We start from the raw sequence: 20,460 nt of genomic DNA, 5'->3' as shown, positions 1-20,460 counted from the left end.
AGAATAGGTTCACAAAACACTATGTATATTATCATCTGCAACTATAATGTAGCTACTATTTTAGCCTAGCGGTTTGAGAGGCGAGCATACAACCGGAGGGTTGCCAGTCCTGGGTCTGACGGGAGCTGATAACTGGATTGTTGACGGTATCAAAACATAGAGGCTTTTGCCTGCCGTTGTGCCCTTGAGCAAGGCACTTAAACCCCCACAATAGCTCCCCGGCTGCCCAGTGTGTCTTCTGGAGGGGTTGGGTTAAAAGAGGATGTCAAATTTCCGTTGGAGCTTGTGTGCAATTGACCAGTAAAGTGATCTTACTCATACACAACTATCGAAAAACTACATTACAATATGTTTTTGAGCAGCGGCCTAATCTTGGGAAATGCAGTCCTATTTGGAAAATTCAAGCAGCATTTGAGAGCGTTTGGAATCTGGAAGACTACAAGTCCCAATAAACACAGCGCAGTCGCAGACTGGTGGGAATGGCTTATTTCAATGGTCCCTATGGGACGTTGAATGACTTTTAACAGAGCTGGTGGACAGCTGTTCCATTAGTTTATCTCTCTAGAAAGGTGTCAATTTAGCTTGAACATGGAGGCCCTAATCCCCGTTATGAACAAGCTTCAAGATGTCTTCAATACGGTGGGAGCAGACATATTACAGCTGCCGCAGATAGCAATCGTTGGAACCCAGGTAAAACCCTTCCCCTTCGTAGCTGTCAAAATAGGGCTATGCTGCTAGTCTCTTCACGTGACACTGAAAGATAGCTAGCTACATACATTGTTGTCTATTCAGCTATTTTGTGTTCGAGGTTTTCATTATGTTCGGCAAAACATCAGGATTGCTGAAAATGGGCTATTGAACTTGAGTGAGCGTGTTGCAGTTAAAAATAAACCTCTTTCTGTCTCTGTTTGTGCATGAGCCAGTTGTGTGGCTATTATTGGTGTGTATGTGTTGGTGGACAGCTGGCATGTTCCATTTGACCCGGGCAAAGCCTGCTTTTTGTCAGTAGCAATTATGAAGAACTCTCTGTCAATAACTGTAGGACAACCTTATGGCCATATTATTTGGTAACACTGCTGTTCTCAGATCTGTCCTTATGTGAAAGCTGTTAACCCAACTCCATGATGTGACATACTGTGATGTCTGTCTCCAGATCAGTGGGAAGAGCTCTGTGTTGGAGAGCCTGTTTGGCAAGGACATGCTGCCCTGTGGGACAGGTGTAGTGATCCGCCGGCCACTCATCCTACAGCTAGTCCACGTGGATCCTGGAGATGGTAGGAAAATGATAGATGAGAATGGTACGTAGGCCTACCTGGGATGGAATGCCATAATATGTGACCACACTGACCACTAACCGTGTGTGTGTGTGTGTGTGTGTGTGTGTGTGTGGGGGGGGGGGGGGGGGTGATTCCTCATTCTGCTCTTTGGGTATTTTCAGACCACTTTGTGTCATTGTTTCTGACCTGCCACTCATGTTGTTATTTCTGACTCAGCGTTTTGCACCCCTTCACACCAATTGTACCAGCCTATTTCAGCAAGTTGTGAAGATCACACGCTTGCCACTGTGTCATGATAAACCCAGAGAGAGCCGTTTTTGAAATGAACACACTTTTGAAAATAGGAGCTGAAACGTTCTCTATCTCTTTGACTGCCGACCCCACAATGTGGACACACACAGCTATGTAAAGGTCTTGTCTGTTGGTGTTTTGTGTTTTCCTACATTCCTCCCTTGACAGTTATTAGGGACCTGTAGACCAGACCGTCCACACCTGAACAAGTAGTCTATCTAGGGTTATTCCTTAAATGGTTGTGATCTTAATATAATATTCTAATTATATGACTGTAATCCTGTGTGGCTCAGTTGGTAGAGCATTGTACTTGCAAAGCCAAGAGTTGTGGGTTTCGATTCACACTGGGGCCACCCATATGTTAAATGTGTATACCACATGACTGCAAGTTGCTATGGATAATTTCTGCTAAATGGCATGTATGATACATTATATTATTGATACATCTCCCATATTCCATTACCTTATTTTGGTCAGGTTAAAATGTGTATCTAAACCGTGTGTTATTGTATTCCACAGGCGTGGAAGGAGATGAATGGGGCAAGTTCTTACACACCAAAAACAAGGTATGACTTATCTCAAACATTGATACGTGTTGCTACTCATAATATTCTGTTTTCTGTGCTGTTGATTGAAGAAAATATACATGAACAAAGCTGGTCTTTTCAGATCTACACAGACGTCAGTGAAATCAGGCGGGAAATCGAAAATGAAACGGAAAGAATTTCAGGTACTGACAAGGTAAGACGATCACAGTGTAATTATTTAGGACTTTATAAATTGATCTCCTTCACATCATACATCCCTAACAATTTCAACAAGGCTAGTCATTGTTTGTCATTGTATTTCCTATAGGGGATCAGTGATGAGCCTATTCACCTGAAGATCTTCTCTCCTAATGTGGTGAACCTCACTCTGGTGGATCTACCCGGCATCACCAAGGTAACAGTGACTAGAGATGGAGATGAACTATACACTGTCTGCTCTGCATTTATTTATTTTATTTTATTTATTTTACCTTTATTTAACCAGGTAGGCAAGTTGAGAACAAGTTCTCATTTACAATTGCGACCTGGCCAAGATAAAGCAAAGCAGTTCGACAGATAAAACGACACAGAGTTACACATGGAGTAAAAACAAACATACAGTCAATAATGCAGTATAAACAAGTCTATATACAATGTGAGCAAATGAGGTGAGAAGGGAGGTAAAGGCAAAAAAAAGGCCATGATGGCAAAGTAAATACAATATAGCAAGTAAAATACTGGAATGGTAGTTTTGCAATGGAAGAATGTGCAAAGTAGAAATAAAAAAATAATGGGGTGCAAAGGAGCAAAATAAATAAATAAATAAAAATTAAATACAGTTGGGAAAGAGGTAGTTGTTTGGGCTAAATTATAGGTGGGCTATGTACAGGTGCAGTAATCTGTGAGCTGCTCTGACAGTTGGTGCTTAAAGCTAGTGAGGGAGATAAGTGTTTCCAGTTTCAGAGATTTTTGTAGTTCGTTCCAGTCATTGGCAGCAGAGAACTGGAAGGAGAGGCGGCCAAAGAAAGAATTGGTTTTGGGGGTGACTAGAGAGATATACCTGCTGGAGCGTGTGCTACAGGTGGGAGATGCTATGGTGACCAGCGAGCTGAGATAAGGGGGGACTTTACCTAGCAGGGTCTTGTAGATGACATGGAGCCAGTGGGTTTGGCGACGAGTATGAAGCGAGGGCCAGCCAACGAGAGCGTACAGGTCGCAATGGTGGGTAGTATATGGGGCTTTGGTGATAAAACGGATTGCACTGTGATAGACTGCATCCAATTTGTTGAGTAGGGTATTGGAGGCTATTTTGTAAATGACATCGCCAAAGTCGAGGATTGGTAGGATGGTCAGTTTTACAAGGGTATGTTTGGCAGCATGAGTGAAGGATGCTTTGTTGCGAAATAAGAAGCCAATTCTAGATTTAACTTTGGATTGGAGATGTTTGATATGGGTCTGGAAGGAGAGTTTACAATCTAACCAGACACCTAAGTATTTGTAGTTGTCCACGTATTCTAAGTCAGAGCCGTCCAGAGTAGTGATGTTGGACAGGCGGGTAGGTGCAGGTAGCGATCGGTTGAAGAGCATGCATTTAGTTTTACTTGTATTTAAGAGCAATTGGAGGCCACGGAAGGAGAGTTGTATGGCATTGAAGCTTGCCTGGAGGGTTGTTAACACAGTGTCCAAAGAAGGGCCGGAAGTATACAGAATGGTGTCGTCTGCGTAGAGGTGGATCAGGGACTCACCAGCAGCAAGAGCGACCTCATTGATGTATACAGAGAAGAGAGTCGGTCCAAGAATTGAACCCTGTGGCACCCCCATAGAGACTGCCAGAGGTCCGGACAGCAGACCCTCCGATTTGACACACTGAACTCTATCAGAGAAGTAGTTGGTGAACCAGGCGAGGCAATCATTTGAGAAACCAAGGCTGTCGAGTCTGCCGATGAGGATATGGTGATTGACAGAGTCGAAAGCCTTGGCCAGATCAATGAATACTGCTGCACAGTAATGTTTCTTATCGATGGCGGTTAAGATATCGTTTAGGACCTTGAGCGTGGCTGAGGTGCACCCATGACCAGCTCTGAAACCGGATTGCATAGCAGAGAAGGTATGGTGAGATTCGAAATGGTCGGTAATCTGTTTGTTGACTTGGCTTTCGAAGACCTTAGAAAGGCACGGTAGGATAGATATAGGTCTGTAGCAGTTTGGGTCAAGAGTGTCCCCCCCTTTGAAGAGGGGGATGACCGCAGCTGCTTTCCAATCTTTGGGAATCTCAGACGACACGAAAGAGAGGTTGAACAGGCTAGTAATAGGGGTGGCAACAATTTCGGCAGATAATTTTAGAAAGAAAGGGTCCAGATTGTCTAGCCCGGCTGATTTGTAGGGGTCCAGATTTTGCAGCTCTTTCAGAACATCAGCTGAATGGATTTGGGAGAAGGAGAAATGGGGAAGGCTTGGGCGAGTTGCTGTTGGGGGTGCAGTGCTGTTGTCCGGGGTAGGAGTAGCCAGGTGGAAAGCATGGCCAGCCGTAGAAAAATGCTTATTGAAATTCTCAATTATGGTGGATTTATCAGTGGTGACAGTGTTTCCTATCTTCAGTGCAGTGGGCAGCTGGGAGGAGGTGTTCTTATTCTCCATGGACTTTACAGTGTCCCAGAACTTTTTTGAGTTAGTGTTGCAGGAAGCAAATTTCTGCTTGAAAAAGCTAGCCTTGGCTTTTCTAACTGCCTGTGTATAATGATTTCTAGCTTCCCTGAACAGCTGCATATCACGGGGGCTGTTCGATGCTAATGCAGAACGCCATAGGATGTTTTTGTGTTGGTTAAGGGCAGTCAGGTCTGGGGAGAACCAAGGGCTATATCTGTTCCTGGTTCTAAATTTCTTAAATGGGGCATGTTTATTTAATATGGTTAGGAAGGCATTTAAAAAAAATATCCAGGCATCCTCTACTGACGGGATGAGATCAATATCCTTCCAGGATACCCCGGCCAGGTCGATTAGAAAGGCCTGCTCGCAGAAGTGTTTCAGGGAGCGTTTTACAGTGATGAGTGGAGGTCGTTTGACCGCTGACCCATTACGGATGCAGGCAATGAGGCAGTGATCGCTGAGATCTTGGTTGAAGACAGCAGAGGTGTATTTAGAGGGGAAGTTGGTTAGGATGATATCTATGAGGGTGCCCGTGTTTAAGGTTTTGGGGAGGTACCTGGTAGGTTCATTGATTATTTGTGTGAGATTGAGGGCATCAAGTTTAGATTGTAGGATGGCTGGGGTGTTAAGCATGTTCCAGTTTAGGTCGCCTAGCAGCACGAACTCTGAAGATAGATGGGGGGCAATCAGTTCACATATGGTGTCCAGAGCACAGCTGGGGGCAGAGGGTGGTCTATAGCAGGCGGCAACGGTGAGAGACTTGTTTTTAGAGAGGTGGATTTTTAAAAGTAGAAGTTCAAATTGTTTGGGTACAGACCTGGATAGTAGGACAGAACTCTGCAGGCTATCTTTGCAGTAGATTGCAACACCGCCCCCTTTGGCAGTTCTATCTTGTCTGAAAATGTTGTAGTTTGGAATTAAAATGTCTGAGTTTTTGGTGGTCTTCCTAAGCCAGGATTCAGACACAGCTAGAACATCCGGGTTGGCAGAGTGTGCTAAAGCAGTGAATAGAACAAACTTAGGGAGGAGGCTTCTAATGTTAACATGCATGAAACCAAGGCTATTACGGTTACAGAAGTCGTCAAAAGAGAGCGCCTGGGGAATAGGAGTGGAGCTAGGCACTGCAGGGCCTGGATTCACCTCTACATCGCCAGAGGAACATAGGAGGAGTAGAATAAGGGTACGGCTAAAAGCTATGAGAATTGGTCGTCTAGAACGTCTGGAACATAGAGTAAAAGGAGGTTTCTGGGGGCGATAAAATAGCATCAAGGTATAATGTACAGACAAATGTATGGTAGGATGTGAATACAGTGGAGGTAAACCTAGGTATTGAGTGATGAAGAGAGAGATATTGTCTCTAGAAACATCGTTGAAACCAGGAGATGTCATTGCATGTGTGGGTGGTGGAACTAATAGGTTGGATAAGGTATAGTGAGCAGGACTAGAGGCTCTACAGTGAAATAAGCCAATAAACACTAACCAGAACAGAAATGGACAAGACATATTGACATTAAGGAGAGGCATGCTTAGTCGAGTGATCAAAAGGGTCCGGTGAGTGGAGAGGTTGGTTGGTGATTTAGACAGCTAGCCAGGGCATCGGTAGCAAGCTAGCATAGGATGGAGGTCTGTTGTTAGCCACCTCCTGCGCTCCGTCAGTAGATTAGTGGGGTTCCGTGTGGTAGAGGGGATCAATCCAAATCACACAACAACAACAAAAATAAAAACAATAGATATAGTTATAGAGGCCCAAGAAGAAAACATAATAATAATAATAAAAAATAAAATAAAATAATAATAATAATAATAATAAAAAATAAAAATAAAAATTGTCCGATTGTCTATCCAGATAGCAGCCGGTAAAACAGCTAACGGTTAGCAGGCTGCAGATGGGCGTTCAGGTAACGTCGCGACGGAGGAGCCAGCCGAATAACTCCTTCGGGTAGATAACGTCGGCAGTCCAGTTGTGAAGGCCCGGTGGGGCTCCGCGAGGGCAGCAAAACGGGTCCGGATAGGCGACTGCAGCCCAGGTGCGATTGATGGAACTCAGGAGTGATTGACGGAGCTTGCTAGCTAGGAGAAGCTAGTAGCCTAGCAGATGTGCAGGGCAACTGAAACCTTGGCTGGAGCGTGATACACTAGAAAGTCTCAGTTGTCAGTCACTCCTCTGTGTTTTGTGCCCCCCCCCCCCCCCTCCCCCCTCCCCCTATAGGTCCCAGTGGGCGACCAGCCTAAAGACATAGAGGTACAGATCGGAGAGCTGATCCTGAAGCACATCTCCAACCCCAACTCCATCATCCAGGCTGCGACCGCTGCCAACACAGACATGGCCACCTCAAGAGTCCCTCAAAGTGGCCCGCGAGGTCGACCTCAACGGTCAGTACTGGGTTTGAGTTTTTTTTTCTAGCTTATTTAGTTGATGGTGACAGTTTGGATGTCAGGGTTTTTCTGCTTTGACCCTCATTTGAGTTTTGACATCAATGTAAAAGGGCTATAATGCTCATTTTCATCCACAGTGTTTGGGCAGCCACTTATCTCTCTCTGCGACTGGTAAAAGTGTATGGTGTGTACAGTATGTTGTGTTGGACTCATTTCTGTAGTCTGTTGTCGTGTACAGGCAGGAGGACACTGGCGGTGGTGACCAAGCTGGACTTGATGGACGCTGGTACTGATGCTATGGACGTCCTAATGGGCCGGGCCATCCCTGTCAAACTGGGCCTCATCGGAGTGGTCAACAGGTCTGGCGTTATACTCTACTGTAGCACGTTACACTCACTCCCAATAGTAGCCTCTACTCTACCTTACATACAATGAACATCAGCTGAAATCTGTCTTGTGTTATTGTGAAGCCGACACGTCTCTGTTTCACGCAGGAGTCAGTTGGACATCAACAATAAGAAGTCGGAGAGCGATGCCATCCGAGATGAACATGCTTTCCTGCAGAAGAAGTATCCCTCTCTTGCTAATCGAAATGGAACCAAGTATCTGGCCAGGACTCTGAACAGGTGAGAATGTTATTGTTTCCTCCATAGGGCAGTTGGGTATAACATAAGCAATGGTAGTGGCAACTACAGTAGTGACTTGGAACCACACTTGCCAGTCAAGGTTCTTAGCTCTGGTCAGCCAAACAACCACCTATGAATCACAAAGTGCAATCTACTTTATCTAATGAAACTTTGAGATCTCGGATATTGTGCCCATAGAATTGCAACTACTAGCATGGAGTTCCGAAATAGGAATTTCAAGGTGAACAAAAGAGAATGGCAGTCACAGGTAAAGTCAATCAAAAATCTATCTGATTTATCACAAGTTGCAGCAGGAAGACTCCTCCAGCACAGAAAATGTCTAACTGGTCATTGCTGAGAAGGCCTTTACGGTGCATTTGGAAAATATTCAGACCCCTTTTCCACATTTTGTTACGTTACAGCGTTATTCGAAAATTGATTATTGTTTTTTTTCCCCCTCATCAATCTACACACAATACCCAAGTGGTGTAAAGTATTTTAGTAAAAATACTTTAAAGTACTACTTAAGTAGTTTTTTTGTGGTATCTGTACTTTTACTATTTTATATTTTTGCCAACTTTTACTTAACTACATTCCTAAGGAAAATAATGTACTTTTTACTCCATACACCCAAAAGTACTCGTTACATTTTGACAGGAAAATGGTCCAATTTATGCACTTATCAAGAGAACATCCCTGGTCATCTCTACAGCCTCTGATCTGACGGACTCACTAAACACACATGCTTTGTTTGTAAATTACGTCTGAGTATTAGAGTGTGCCCCTGGCTATCCGTCAATAAAAAATAAAATGGTGCTGTCTGCTTTGCTTAATATAAGGAATTAGAAATGGTTTATGCTTTTACTTTTGATACTTAAGTATATTTAAAACCAAATACTTTTAGACTTTTACTCAAGTAGTATTTTACTGGGTGACTTTCACTCCTACTTGAATCATTTTCTATTAAGGTATCTTTACTCAAGTATGACAATTGAGTACTTTTCCCCCCACAGCAATACCCCATAATGAGTAAAAGCAAAAACAGTTTGACATTGTTTGCGAATTTATATTTAAAAAAAAAAGTTTTACAAATATTACATTTACATAAGTATTCATATTGTGTTGTTGAAGTACCTTTGGCAGAGATTACAGCCTCGAGGCTTCTTGGGTATGATGCTACAAGCTTGGCACACCTGTATTTGTGAAGTTTCTCCCATTTTTCTCTGCAGATCCTCTGAAGCTCTGTCAGGTTGGATGGGGTGCGTCGCTGCCCAACTTTTCAGGTCTCTCCAGAGTTTGAGCGGGTTTGAGTTTGAGCGGGTTCAAGTCCAGGATCTGGCTGGGCCAGTGAAGGATATTTCAGAGACTTGTCCCGAAGCCATTCCTGCGTTGTCTTGGCTGTGTGCTTAGGGTCGTTGTCCTGTTGGAAGGTGAACCTTTGCCCCAGTCTGAGATTCGGAGTGCTCTGGAGCAGGTTTTCATCAATGATCTCTCTCTACTTTGCTCCGTTCATCTTTACCTCAATCCTGACTAGTCTCCCAGTCCCTGCTGCTGAAAGACATCCCCACAGCATGATGCTTCCACCACCATGCTTCACCGTAGGGATGGTGCCAGGCTTCCTCCAGACTTGATGCTTGGCATTCAGGCCAAAGAGTTCAATCTTGGTTTCATCAGACCAGAAAATCTTGTTTCTCATGGTCTTAGTCTTTAGTTGCCTTTTGGCAAAATCCAAGCAGGCTGTCGTGCCTTTTACTGAGGAGTGGCTTCTGTCTGGCGACTCTACCATAAAGGCCTGATTGGTGGAGTGCAGCAGAGATGGGAGAACCTTTTCATAAGGACAACCATCTCCACAGAGGAACTCTGGAGCTCTGTCAGAGTTACCACCGGGTTCTTGTTCACCTCCCTGACCAAGGCACTTCTCCCCTTATTGCTCAGATTGGTGGAGGCCATTGGAGGCCATTGTGTTCTTGAGGGCCTTCAATGCTGCAGACATTTTTTGGTACCTTTCCCCCAGATCTGTGCCTCAACACAATCCAAAAACAGTCTTTGAGCTCTACTGACAATTCCTTTGACCTCTTTGCTTGGTTTTTGCTCTGACATGCACTGTCAACTGTGAGACCTTTATATATACAGGTGTGTGCCTTTCCAAATCATTTCTAATCAATTTAATTTACCACAGGTGGATTCCAATCAAGTTGTAGAAACATCTCAAGGATGATCAATGGAAACCGGATGCGCCTGAGCTCAATTTCGAGTCTGAATACTTATGTAAATAAGGTATTTCTTTATTTAAAAAAAGATATAATTGGCAAAAAATATATAACCTGTTTTTGCTTTGTCATTATGGGATATTGTGTGTAGATTGATGGTGGAAAAAAAACGATGTAATCCATTTTAGAATAAGGCTGTATTGTAACATAACAAAATGTGGAAAAAGGGTTCTGAATATTTTCTCAATGCACTGTATATCCTGATCAGCTGACAACTGTTCTGCAAACACCAGCCAAGAGGCTTGTAGGAAGTGTAAATAAAACGCCAGTGACTTTGTCAGCTACTACAGAATCAGTGTTCACAGACCATACTACAATAATCTGTGTGTTCTTGTACCTCCAGTCTGGCGTCAATCACTCAGCAGATAGTTTAATCCATAACATACTGCATCGAGTCTAGTGACCTTCAACCCGAGTGTCACAAACACAACACTGGAAATCATGTGTATTACAGAAAGGTAAGTGTCACACTTAACTGAACATGAACTTTATTCATTAGAAATATTCTCATTACAGTTACCAACTGTATCTAATGAAACTTCAAGGTCTAGGATACTGTGCCCATAGAATTACAACTACTAGATTGGAATTCCCATTCAAGTCCCATTCAAATCAATGTTCTGTAAGTTCTATGATTCTAATTCTCCTGTCCCTGCTAGGTTACTGATGCACCACATCAGAGACTGTCTACCGGAGCTGAAGACTCGTATCAACTTGCTGGCGGCCCAGTACCAGTCTCTGTTAAGCAGCTACGGCCAGCCCGTTGAGGACCAGAATGCCACCCTGCTGCAGCTCATCACCAAGTTCGCTGCGGAGTACTGCCACACCATCGAGGGCACGGCCAAGTTCATTGAGCTGTGAGTAGTAGTACCCTCTTTATTCCACAAGGAGGTGCCAAAGTGTGGGCAAAATGCCTGTGAAAACCCAGAGATGCACTTTATGTAGTATTACCTGAGATTTGAATGTTGGCACTATTCCTTTGATTCATAGTAGTACATCATGTTTGTCACAACATGTCAACTTCATCTATCCTCTTGTTTTGCAGATGCGGTGGTGCTAGAATCTGTTACATATTTCACAAGACTTTTGGGCGAACTTTAGTCAGTGGATCCCCTAGGAGGACTCGACACCATAGATATCCTGACTGCCATCAGGAACGCCACTGTGAGTAGAAGTACTGAGAGTTTCTTCTTCTCTCCTTCTAACAGTATTTACTAAAGAGTGGGCATACCTTCAACCTGGGGAACGGATAAATAATCATCTGTCTTTCTCTTAATGCTACTTTGTCTGAACAACACACGGTACATGTCTGTCTCTAGTCTCTAATTTCTCTCTCTCTCGCTCTCTCCCTCTTTCTGTCTCTCTCTAGGGCCCTCGTCAGTCTCTGTTTCTGCCCGAGGTGTCGTTTGAGCTGCTGGTGAAGAAGCAGGTGAAGAGACTGGAGGATCCCAGCCTGCGCTGTGTAGAGCTGGTCCATGAGGAGATGCAGAGGATCATCCAACACTGCAGCACACAGGTAGACACACACACACACCAACACACTGTCATGTATAACTAACCCAGTTCTTCTCAAATAGTGGGGCGCGCCCCCCTGGGGGGGCTCGGAGCGATGCCAGGGGGGGCGCGTGTGACCCCGGGGAACAAGCTTTTTTTTGCCGCAGGGAGTATGTTTTTTTTTGCACCGAACAAGAGCACACAGCACAGAGCAGGAGATAGGAAGTGCAGATAACAAACTCATAACAGACACCATGGACAAATATTTAACAGGGATGAAAAGAAAGGCGGAGAGAGACGGAGATAATGAGACAAACGGAAGTCTCCCGAAAGCTAAGACAAGGAAATATGATGAAGCGTATGTAGCGCTTGGCATCACTGTGACTACGGTGGGAGACGAGGAGATATGACGAAGCGTATGTAGCGCTTGGCTTCACTGTGACTACGGTGGGAGACGAGGAGATATGATGAAGCGTATGTAGCGCTTGGCTTCACTGTGACTACGGTGGGAGACGAGGAGATATGAGGAAGCGTATGTAGCGCTTGGCTTCACTGTGACTACGGTGGGAGACGAGGAGATATGAGGAAGCGTATGTAGCGCTTGGCTTCACTGTGACTACGATGGGAGACGAGGAGATATGACGAAGCGTATGTAGCGCTTGGCTTCACTGTGACTACGGTGGGAGACGAGGAGATATGATGAAGCGTATGTAGCGCTTGGTTTCACTGTGACTACGGTGGGAGACGAGGAGATATGAGGAAGTGTATGTAGTGCTTGGTTTCACTGTGACTACGGTGGGAGACGAGGAGATATGAGGAAGCGTATGTAGCGCTTGGCTTCACTGTGACTACGGTGGGAGACGAGGAGATATGAGGAAGTGTATGTAGCGCTTGGCTTCACTGTGACTACGGTGGGAGACGAGGAGATATGATGAAGCGTATGTAGCGCTTGGCATCACTGTGAATACGGTGGGAGACGAGGAGATATGAGGAAGCGTATGTAGCGCTTGGCTTCACTGTGACTACGGTGGGAGACGAGGAGATATGAGGAAGTGTATGTAGCGCTTGGCTTCACTGTGACTACGGTGGGAGACGAGGAGATATGATGAAGCGTATGTAGCGCTTGGCATCACTGTGAATACGGTGGGAGACGAGGAGATATGAGGAAGCGTATGTAGCGCTTGGCTTCACTGTGACTACGGTGGGAGACGAGGAGATATGAGGAAGCATATGTAGTGCTTGGCTTCACTGTGACTACGGTGGGAGACGAGGAGATATGATGAAGCGTATGTAGCGCTTGGCATCACTGTGACTACGGTGGGAGACGAGGAGATATGAGGAAGCGTATGTAGTGCTTGGCTTCACTGTGACTACGGTGGGAGACGAGGAGATATGATGAAGCGTATGTAGCGCTTGGCTTCACTGTGACTACGGTGGGAGACGAGGAGATATGATGAAGGGTATGTAGCGCTTGGCTTCACTGTGACTACGGTGGGAGACGAGGAGATATGATGAAGCGTATGTAGCGCTTGGCTTCACTGTGACTACGGTGGGAGACGAGGAGATATGATGAAGGGTATGTAGCGCTTGGCTTCACTGTGACTACGGTGGGAGACGAGGAGATATGAGGAAGCGTATGTAGCGCTTGGCTTCACTGTGACTACGGTGGGAGACGAGGAGATATGATGAAGGGTATGTAGCGCTTGGTTTCACTGTGACTACGGTGGGAGACGAGGAAAGACCGGTATGTTTACTGTGTCTAAAAATGTTGGCAGCGGACAGCATGAAGCCAAATAAATTAAGGCGTCACTTAAAGACATTACACCCCAATAACGCTGATAAGCTGCTTGAGTTTTTTCAGCAAAAACGTGCCGAATATTGCCAACAATCGTCCCGCTTTGTGAATGCTACTTCAGTAAACCAGCGAGCACTGTTAGCATCATCAAATTGCTCAGTGCAACAAAAAAAAACACTATAGCAGAGGAGCTGATACTGCCTGCAGCATTAGACATGGTCTCTGTCATGCTGCAAAAATAAAACTATCCCTCTGTCCAATGACACTGTCGCCAGACGTATAAATGACATTGCTAACGATCTTAAAGAACAGCTGGTAGATAAACTCAAAGACAAACGCTTTGCCTTACAGTTCGATGAAGCAACGGACAGCAACAAAGACTGTTTGTTTATCTCTTATGTACGTTTTGACATGACAAACTCCTGTGTGAGGATCTACTTTTTTGTATAAATATGTCAGAGACAGAGCCACAGCTGAAGAGCTATTCAAAATGCTGGACTGCTTCCTGACTGAGAATGGGCTAAAGTGGGAACACTACATTGGTGTTTGCAGTGATGGTGCACGGACCATGGCAGGGATGAGAAAAGGACTTCGGTCACTCATCAAGAAGGCCTCACCTAATGCTGAGTGGACACACTGTGTTATACACTGGCATCAAGGCACCTTTCCTCTGAATTAAGTGAGGTTATGACTGACATTGTAGGTGTAGTCAATTTTATAAAGACCAGACCACTAAAAACAAGAGTCTTCTCTGCTATCTGTGAGGAGATGGGAGCTGAACATCAAGCTGTGCTGTTTCATAGTGAAGCAAGGTGGCTGTCACAAGGAAAAGTCTTGTCCCGAGTTTGAGCTCAGAGAGCAGATAAGAATGTTTTCGGAGCAGGAGCACAATTATGACCTCGCAGAAACATTTTGTGATGAGAACTTCCTGGCAAAACTGGCCTACCTGAGTGACATATTTGGAAAGCTAAATGAACTAAATCTACAGCTTCAAGGGAAAGATAAACACCTCCCTCAGGTCACAGACAAGATCAGCTCTTTCACTCGAAAGCTTGCAATGTGGGGCAGGCGTCTTTATGAAGGAAATACTGATTCATTCGAGAACCTGCATGAATTTGTTGACACTACTGACTATGATGCCACCTCAGTGATTCCATATATTAAGGAGCATATTTCATCACAGATGGGATTCTTTAAAAAGTACTTCCCTGAAAACAGTTCCCAATATGACTGGGTGAGAGATCCTTTCAATGCACCAGCTCCAACTGGTTTCAGCTCTGCAGAGGAGGACCAGTTCATTGATATGATGTCTGACTCCACATTGAGACTGAGGTTCACATCACAGACACTGAGTGAATTCTGGCTGAGTGTAGAGAGGGCAGTATCTACTCTTAGGCCAGAGGGCCATAGGCATTCTTCAGCCTTTTGCAACATCTTATCTTTGTGAGACTGGCTGAAGACCAAGTACAGGTCCCAGCTTAACATTGAGCAGGAGCTGAGAGTTGCAGTATCATGCTTCAAACCCCGCTTCGAAAGCTGTGCTCTGCAAAACGTGCTCATTGCAGCCATTAATCCTGACTTCCTCATTTTGATTTAAAAAAATCAGCAGAAATTGTTTTATTCATTTTTGTTTTATAGGTCAAAGTGTTTCATATATTGTGCTCCTGAGTTAATGTTGCTGATCAATTTGAATTTATTATTTATTGATTATATTTTATTTTTCAGTATCAAATGGTCAAAAAATAATTCAGTTTAAATTAAGAATTGAATTTTCTTTTTTAAAATTTCAGGCAAATTGATGCACTTTGTTATTTAGTCTAACAGAAAAGACTTCATGTTAATAAAGTTATTCTTTGTTGTAAGTTGATCTATTTTTCTTTTTTTGTTTTCTTTAATGTTAATAAGGATACAATGTTATGCAGAGGTGTACTTATAACAATTATATAGACAAATGATACTATTTAGAGTTGGGGGGCGCAAAATGTTTACTTCTTCCTAGGTAACAGAAAATAATTGAGAAGCACTGAACTAACCCAAAAACCTAACCATAACTCTAAACCTAGCCCTAGCTCCTAACCCTAAAACTAACCCTAATTCTCTAACCTTAACCCTAAACCCCCTAGGAAGAGCATTTAAAATGGCCCTAGATTTTGTTTGTTTACTATTCTTGTGGGGACTTCTAGTCCCCACAAGTATAGATAAACACGTCTATGCGCACATACACACACACACACACCTTATGCCTGTGTGTTTTCCATAGGAGTTGTTGAGATTTCCAAAGCTCCATGATGCCATAGTAGAAGTGGTCACCTCTCTGCTCAGGAAAAGGCTGCCTATCACCAATGAGATGGTAAATTCAGGTTCAATCGGTGTAATCTGCACGTGGATTATTTGTATGCCAACTGCATCAGGTTATTGTATCACATCACATACAACTCTCCTGTTCCAGGTGCATAATCTGGTGGCCATTGAGCTGGCCTACGTCAACACCAAACACCCTGACTTTGCTGATGCCTGTGGGGTCATGAAAAACAACATAGAGGTGACAACCTTTTCTGTTGACATGAATTCTGTAGGATAGTAGTTGGGATGTAAAAATAACATGATGATGTATGCCATTTAGCAGACGCTTTAAGCCAAAGCGACTTAGTCATGCGCGTTTACATTTTACATATGGGTGGAATCAACTGAGCATCGGAGGACATTGTGTGTTGTAAAAGTGATGTAACTTTCCTCCTTGCTGTCTGTGTCCTGTAGGAGTCGAGGAGAAATCGAATGAGAGAGCTGCCCACTGCAGTCCCCAGGGATAAGGTAACTAACTAACCACCATACTCTGAATCTCTTCTATAATACTCCAAACAAAATGGCTCCCAAGCTCAATCTCTCCAGCTCTCTTTAAACGCAATATAATACCAATTGTCCCTGGTCTTTTCTTCTTTACCTCTCCTGACTTCACGTCCCTTCTCATTCCTCCTCTCTTCTCTTCCTTTTAGTCAGTAGTTAATGGTCCAGTCGGCCAGCTTCCCATTCCTACCGAGCCCCCTGCCTCTGTGGACGCGGAGGGTGCCAAGGTGGGGCATGAGATGGGCATGCTCCGTGCTTCCTGCTGTGCCCTACTCAGTCTGCTCCCCAGTCCTCATGCCCTCTCTTAACAATGTCCTCTCTGCCTTCTCCCTCTCTGTGAGTTTGAGTTTGGCTCTGAATTAAATAGATTGGTTTGCATTGTGATTCTTCAAAGCACCTTGAGGCACAAGTTGCTGTAAAAAAATGGCTTTACATCTGATTGTTTGTGTTGTGTGTGTGTAACCTCAGGCTCCCGGAGCAGGGCCCCAGGGGGACCAGGAGGGGACCGGAAACTGGAGAGGCATGCTGAAGAAAGGGGATGAGGGGGCCCCCACCTCTGGCCCCTCCAGCCCTCATAAGGGTCTTGCTGTCAACCTGCTGGATGTGGTGAGCGAATAATAAAGTTATTCAATTTCAAAATGCTGTGTGGTGCTCTTCAGTGATTGGCTGATGCTGTTGCTCCTCCCGTGGCCTGTTCCCATTGCCAGGAAGTTGTTTTCTCGGGAGCAGCGTGACTGTGAGGTCGAGAGACTCATCAAGTCCTACTTTCTCATCGTTCAGAAAAACATCCAAGACAGGTGCTTTCTGACGCTGTCCCTCTCTCTTTGGGAAAGAGGATACCTAGTCAGTTGCACAACTGAATGCATTGAACCCAACCCCTCTAAATCAGAGAGGGGGTTGCCTTAATCGACGTCCACAGTACCCAGGGAGCAGTTGTTGTTTGGGGTTAACTGGCTTGCTCAAGGACAGAGCTGCAGATTTGTTTTCACCTTGCCGGCTCGGGGATTCGGTTAAAGGCCCAACGCTCTTAACCGCTAGGCTACCTGCCACCCTTTGTATTTCTGTGCAGTGTTGAAGTCTAGAGGTATTTGCTCCCATTAGGCCAGAAGCTCAGATTTCTCTCTCTCTCACTCTCTCTTTCTCCCTCCCTCTTCCGTACAATAGCGTGCCCAAGGCAGTGATGCACTTCCTGGTGAACCATGTGAGGGACAGTCTGCAGAGTGAGCTGGTGGGTCAGCTCTATAAGTCTGGTCTTCTCAATGACCTCCTCACTGAGTCTGAGGACATGGCCCAGAGACGCAAGGAGGCTGCAGACATGCTAGAGGTTGGTACCTTAACCATGAACAGAGAGGATTGACACACATCCAAACGTTGGTACAGGAAGTAGATTTTTTTTTAAAGCAACCACTAAAGGTAGAATTATTCACAACAAGCTTCATAGTCAAGTGTATCTCATTGTGTGTCCACAGGCTCTGCAGAAGGCCTGTCAGGTCATTGCTGAGATCAGAGAGACTCATCTATGGTAAGGAGGAGAACTCCACTGAAGTCAATCTGTAATCTACTCATCATGTCTGGAAGACTTGGGATTTGCCAATATTAAAGTGCACTGTTGCGGTTCATGGAAGTGTGTTGATACATGGTACTGGCTCACAGCTATGTTAAGGCTAAATACATATCATCGCTCACCTGTGTAAGAAACCGATACCTCATTAAGACATATCTGTACTGTGTAGTTATAACCAAGAATGTTTGAAGGCCAAACTTGTCCTATCTTCAGCTGTCTGTGTGTAACACAACAGGGAGAGATTGATGGATCGTTCTTTCTGTAGCCTAAATCAAAGCTGAAACTCAAACCTCAGTTTCAAACCCTCTCCAGTTCCCGTAAATTTGATACTCCTATCCCACATTGTTTATGAAAATGTAGAACACTCCAAAATATACTGTAACCCTGAATATCTTTATTTGTTAAATATATTTTAAGTTCTAATGTCAAAAGCACTGGTGCCGCTTACTATGTCATTTTATGTCTACAATGTGCGGGCAATATGTGGTGCATCCCTTACGTGAAAAAAAACACAGGAATTTCACATGTGATCTCATGCGATTTTTATCTGAAGTTAATGTCATAACATGTGACAACCTACGAAGTGACGTGATAACAGGAAACTACACGTGACCATGTGACAACGTCAGCACATGTGAAAACATGATCTCATGTTAAATACATGTGACAACATGGGGATGCAAAATGTGAACGTGATACCATGAACATTTTCGCATGTGAAAACCCAAGTGTCAAATGTCATTGAGAATATTTTTGCTTTAAAAAGCATTATTGACAGTGAAATGAAACAGTTCCGGTTTGCTCCAGAGATTTTTACTGCTAAGTTAAAGTGTTAACATTAAAGGACTGTATGCTGATTACTTGGGAATCAACCTCGCCTGGGATTTGAACTCACAACTTCTTGGTTGATAATTAACTGAAGTTTGTGCTGCTCCACCAGGTCTGTGGACATATTGGAGATTGACTATGCATACACGGAGTATACCAAACATTCGGAACACCTTCCTAATATTGAGTTGCAGCCCCCCCCCCCTTTGCCCTCAGAACAGTCTCAATTCGTCAGGGCATGGACTTAGTGATGCTGGCCCATGTTGACTCCAATGCTCCCCACAGTTGTGTCAAGTTGGCTGGATGTCCTTTGGGTGGTGAACCATTCTTGATACACACAGGTGTGGAACCCAGCAGGGTTGCAGTTCTTGACTCAAACCGGTGCGCTTGGCACCTTCTACCATACCTTGTTCAAAGGACCTTAACTATTTCCTCTTGCCCATTCACCCTCTGAAGGGCACTCATACACAAGCCATGTCTCAATTGTCTCAATTGTCTCAAGGCTTAACTCCTTCGTTAACCTGTCTCCTCCTCTTCAACTACACTGATTGAAGCAGATTTAACAAGAGACATCAAAAAGGGATCATATCTTTCACCTGGTCAGTCTATGTCATGGAAAGAGCAGGTGTTCTTAATGTTTTGAAAACTCAGTGTATATTGGCACGAAAAATGTGTTGCACTTTGCCTATTTGTGGAACAACTTGAAGGTGTTATTTCTAATAAAATGACAGTATGCTGCTGTATTCTGATTTCAATTACTGTAAAAAAAAATGGTGTAATTTTGTACCGTGACCACACCTGAAATGCCCTGCTTCACCACTATGTCTATGAGCCTGAAAGGGCCATGGTGACCAATTTTATTGGCAAGAATAAATTTCTGGAGTTTTTCTAAACTCTGCCCAGAATGAAGTAATTAATTGTCCAATTATCACAACCAACATAACATCAATGTAAATCGTGCAGTGCTCAAGGACATTTGGTATTGAGCATACTCAGCATTCATGCTTAGGGGATTTGAACTTGGAACCTCTTGGTTGAGTGCATCAATGTTTCTGCAGTTCCACCACATCTGTACTTATTGATTGGAATATCTATTAACACACTCTCAAAGAATAAGGCTGTGGTTAGCGAACAGTGTTTTTCCCTGGGGTACAAAAAAACTCAAAATGTAAACTTCACAGGTACACATATGATCTCACATGGTACAGTTTGGTACCTTGCAGGTATAATGGGACATTTTTCCCACCCAAAATTTTGAATATAAGGTACAATCATTGTGCTTTGATAGATGGGAGAATTTCATTGTAGGGGTCACTTGTATATTTGGGTTGCATGGTCAAATATATATATATATGTATTTGTGGCAACCATCAGTAGAAGTTTAAATGTTTGATGGTTATTCCACGTCAAGTTGAGCACCTCTAACATTGTCTGCCCTGAAACTTTGTAAGAGAACGTGTAATGACCTGCACTGTAAAGAGGTTAGTGTGCATTTTGTTGCCAGAATTTGCTGTGAATTTGTCATGTCTTATCTGAAAACCATTTGTCAGTAAGTTATTGTAAGATTCACAATAACTAACTGGCAAAACGTTGTCAGTAGCCTACAGGCAACTTGCTTTCACTAGCAATACATGATAGTAACCCACTGTGTCTTCACTGACTTCCTGTTGACAACATGACAATCACTTGCTGATTGGCAGCATACTGTAGCAGTGGCAGAATATTGCAGGCATGGCTTTCAACTAGCTCTTTTTGGTCTCCCATGAGAGGGAATGTAGTCCCAGTTCATGTGGTCTGTTGTATTCTGTTCATAAACACTGAGTTTATACACCGTCACTTATCCAGTCTTATTAAAAGCTAACATGAGTGCATGTGATGCCAAGAGACATACAATATTTCATTTTTAGCTAGTCAGAATGTCA

The 20,460-nt window shown here is 44.0% G+C and overlaps 1 pseudogene; it reads left to right on the top strand.

Annotated features, from left to right (window-relative positions):
• The first annotated feature begins 493 nt into the window (after positions 1-493).
• On the top strand, positions 494-18,785 carry LOC109879109 (dynamin-1-like protein; annotated as a pseudogene).
• The last annotated feature ends 1,675 nt before the right edge of the window (positions 18,786-20,460 follow it).

This window comes from Oncorhynchus kisutch, linkage group LG19, assembly GCF_002021735.2.
Source record: "Oncorhynchus kisutch isolate 150728-3 linkage group LG19, Okis_V2, whole genome shotgun sequence".
Taxonomy (NCBI): domain Eukaryota; kingdom Metazoa; phylum Chordata; class Actinopteri; order Salmoniformes; family Salmonidae; genus Oncorhynchus; species Oncorhynchus kisutch.
This window is presented reverse-complemented; position numbering and strand designations above follow the sequence as displayed.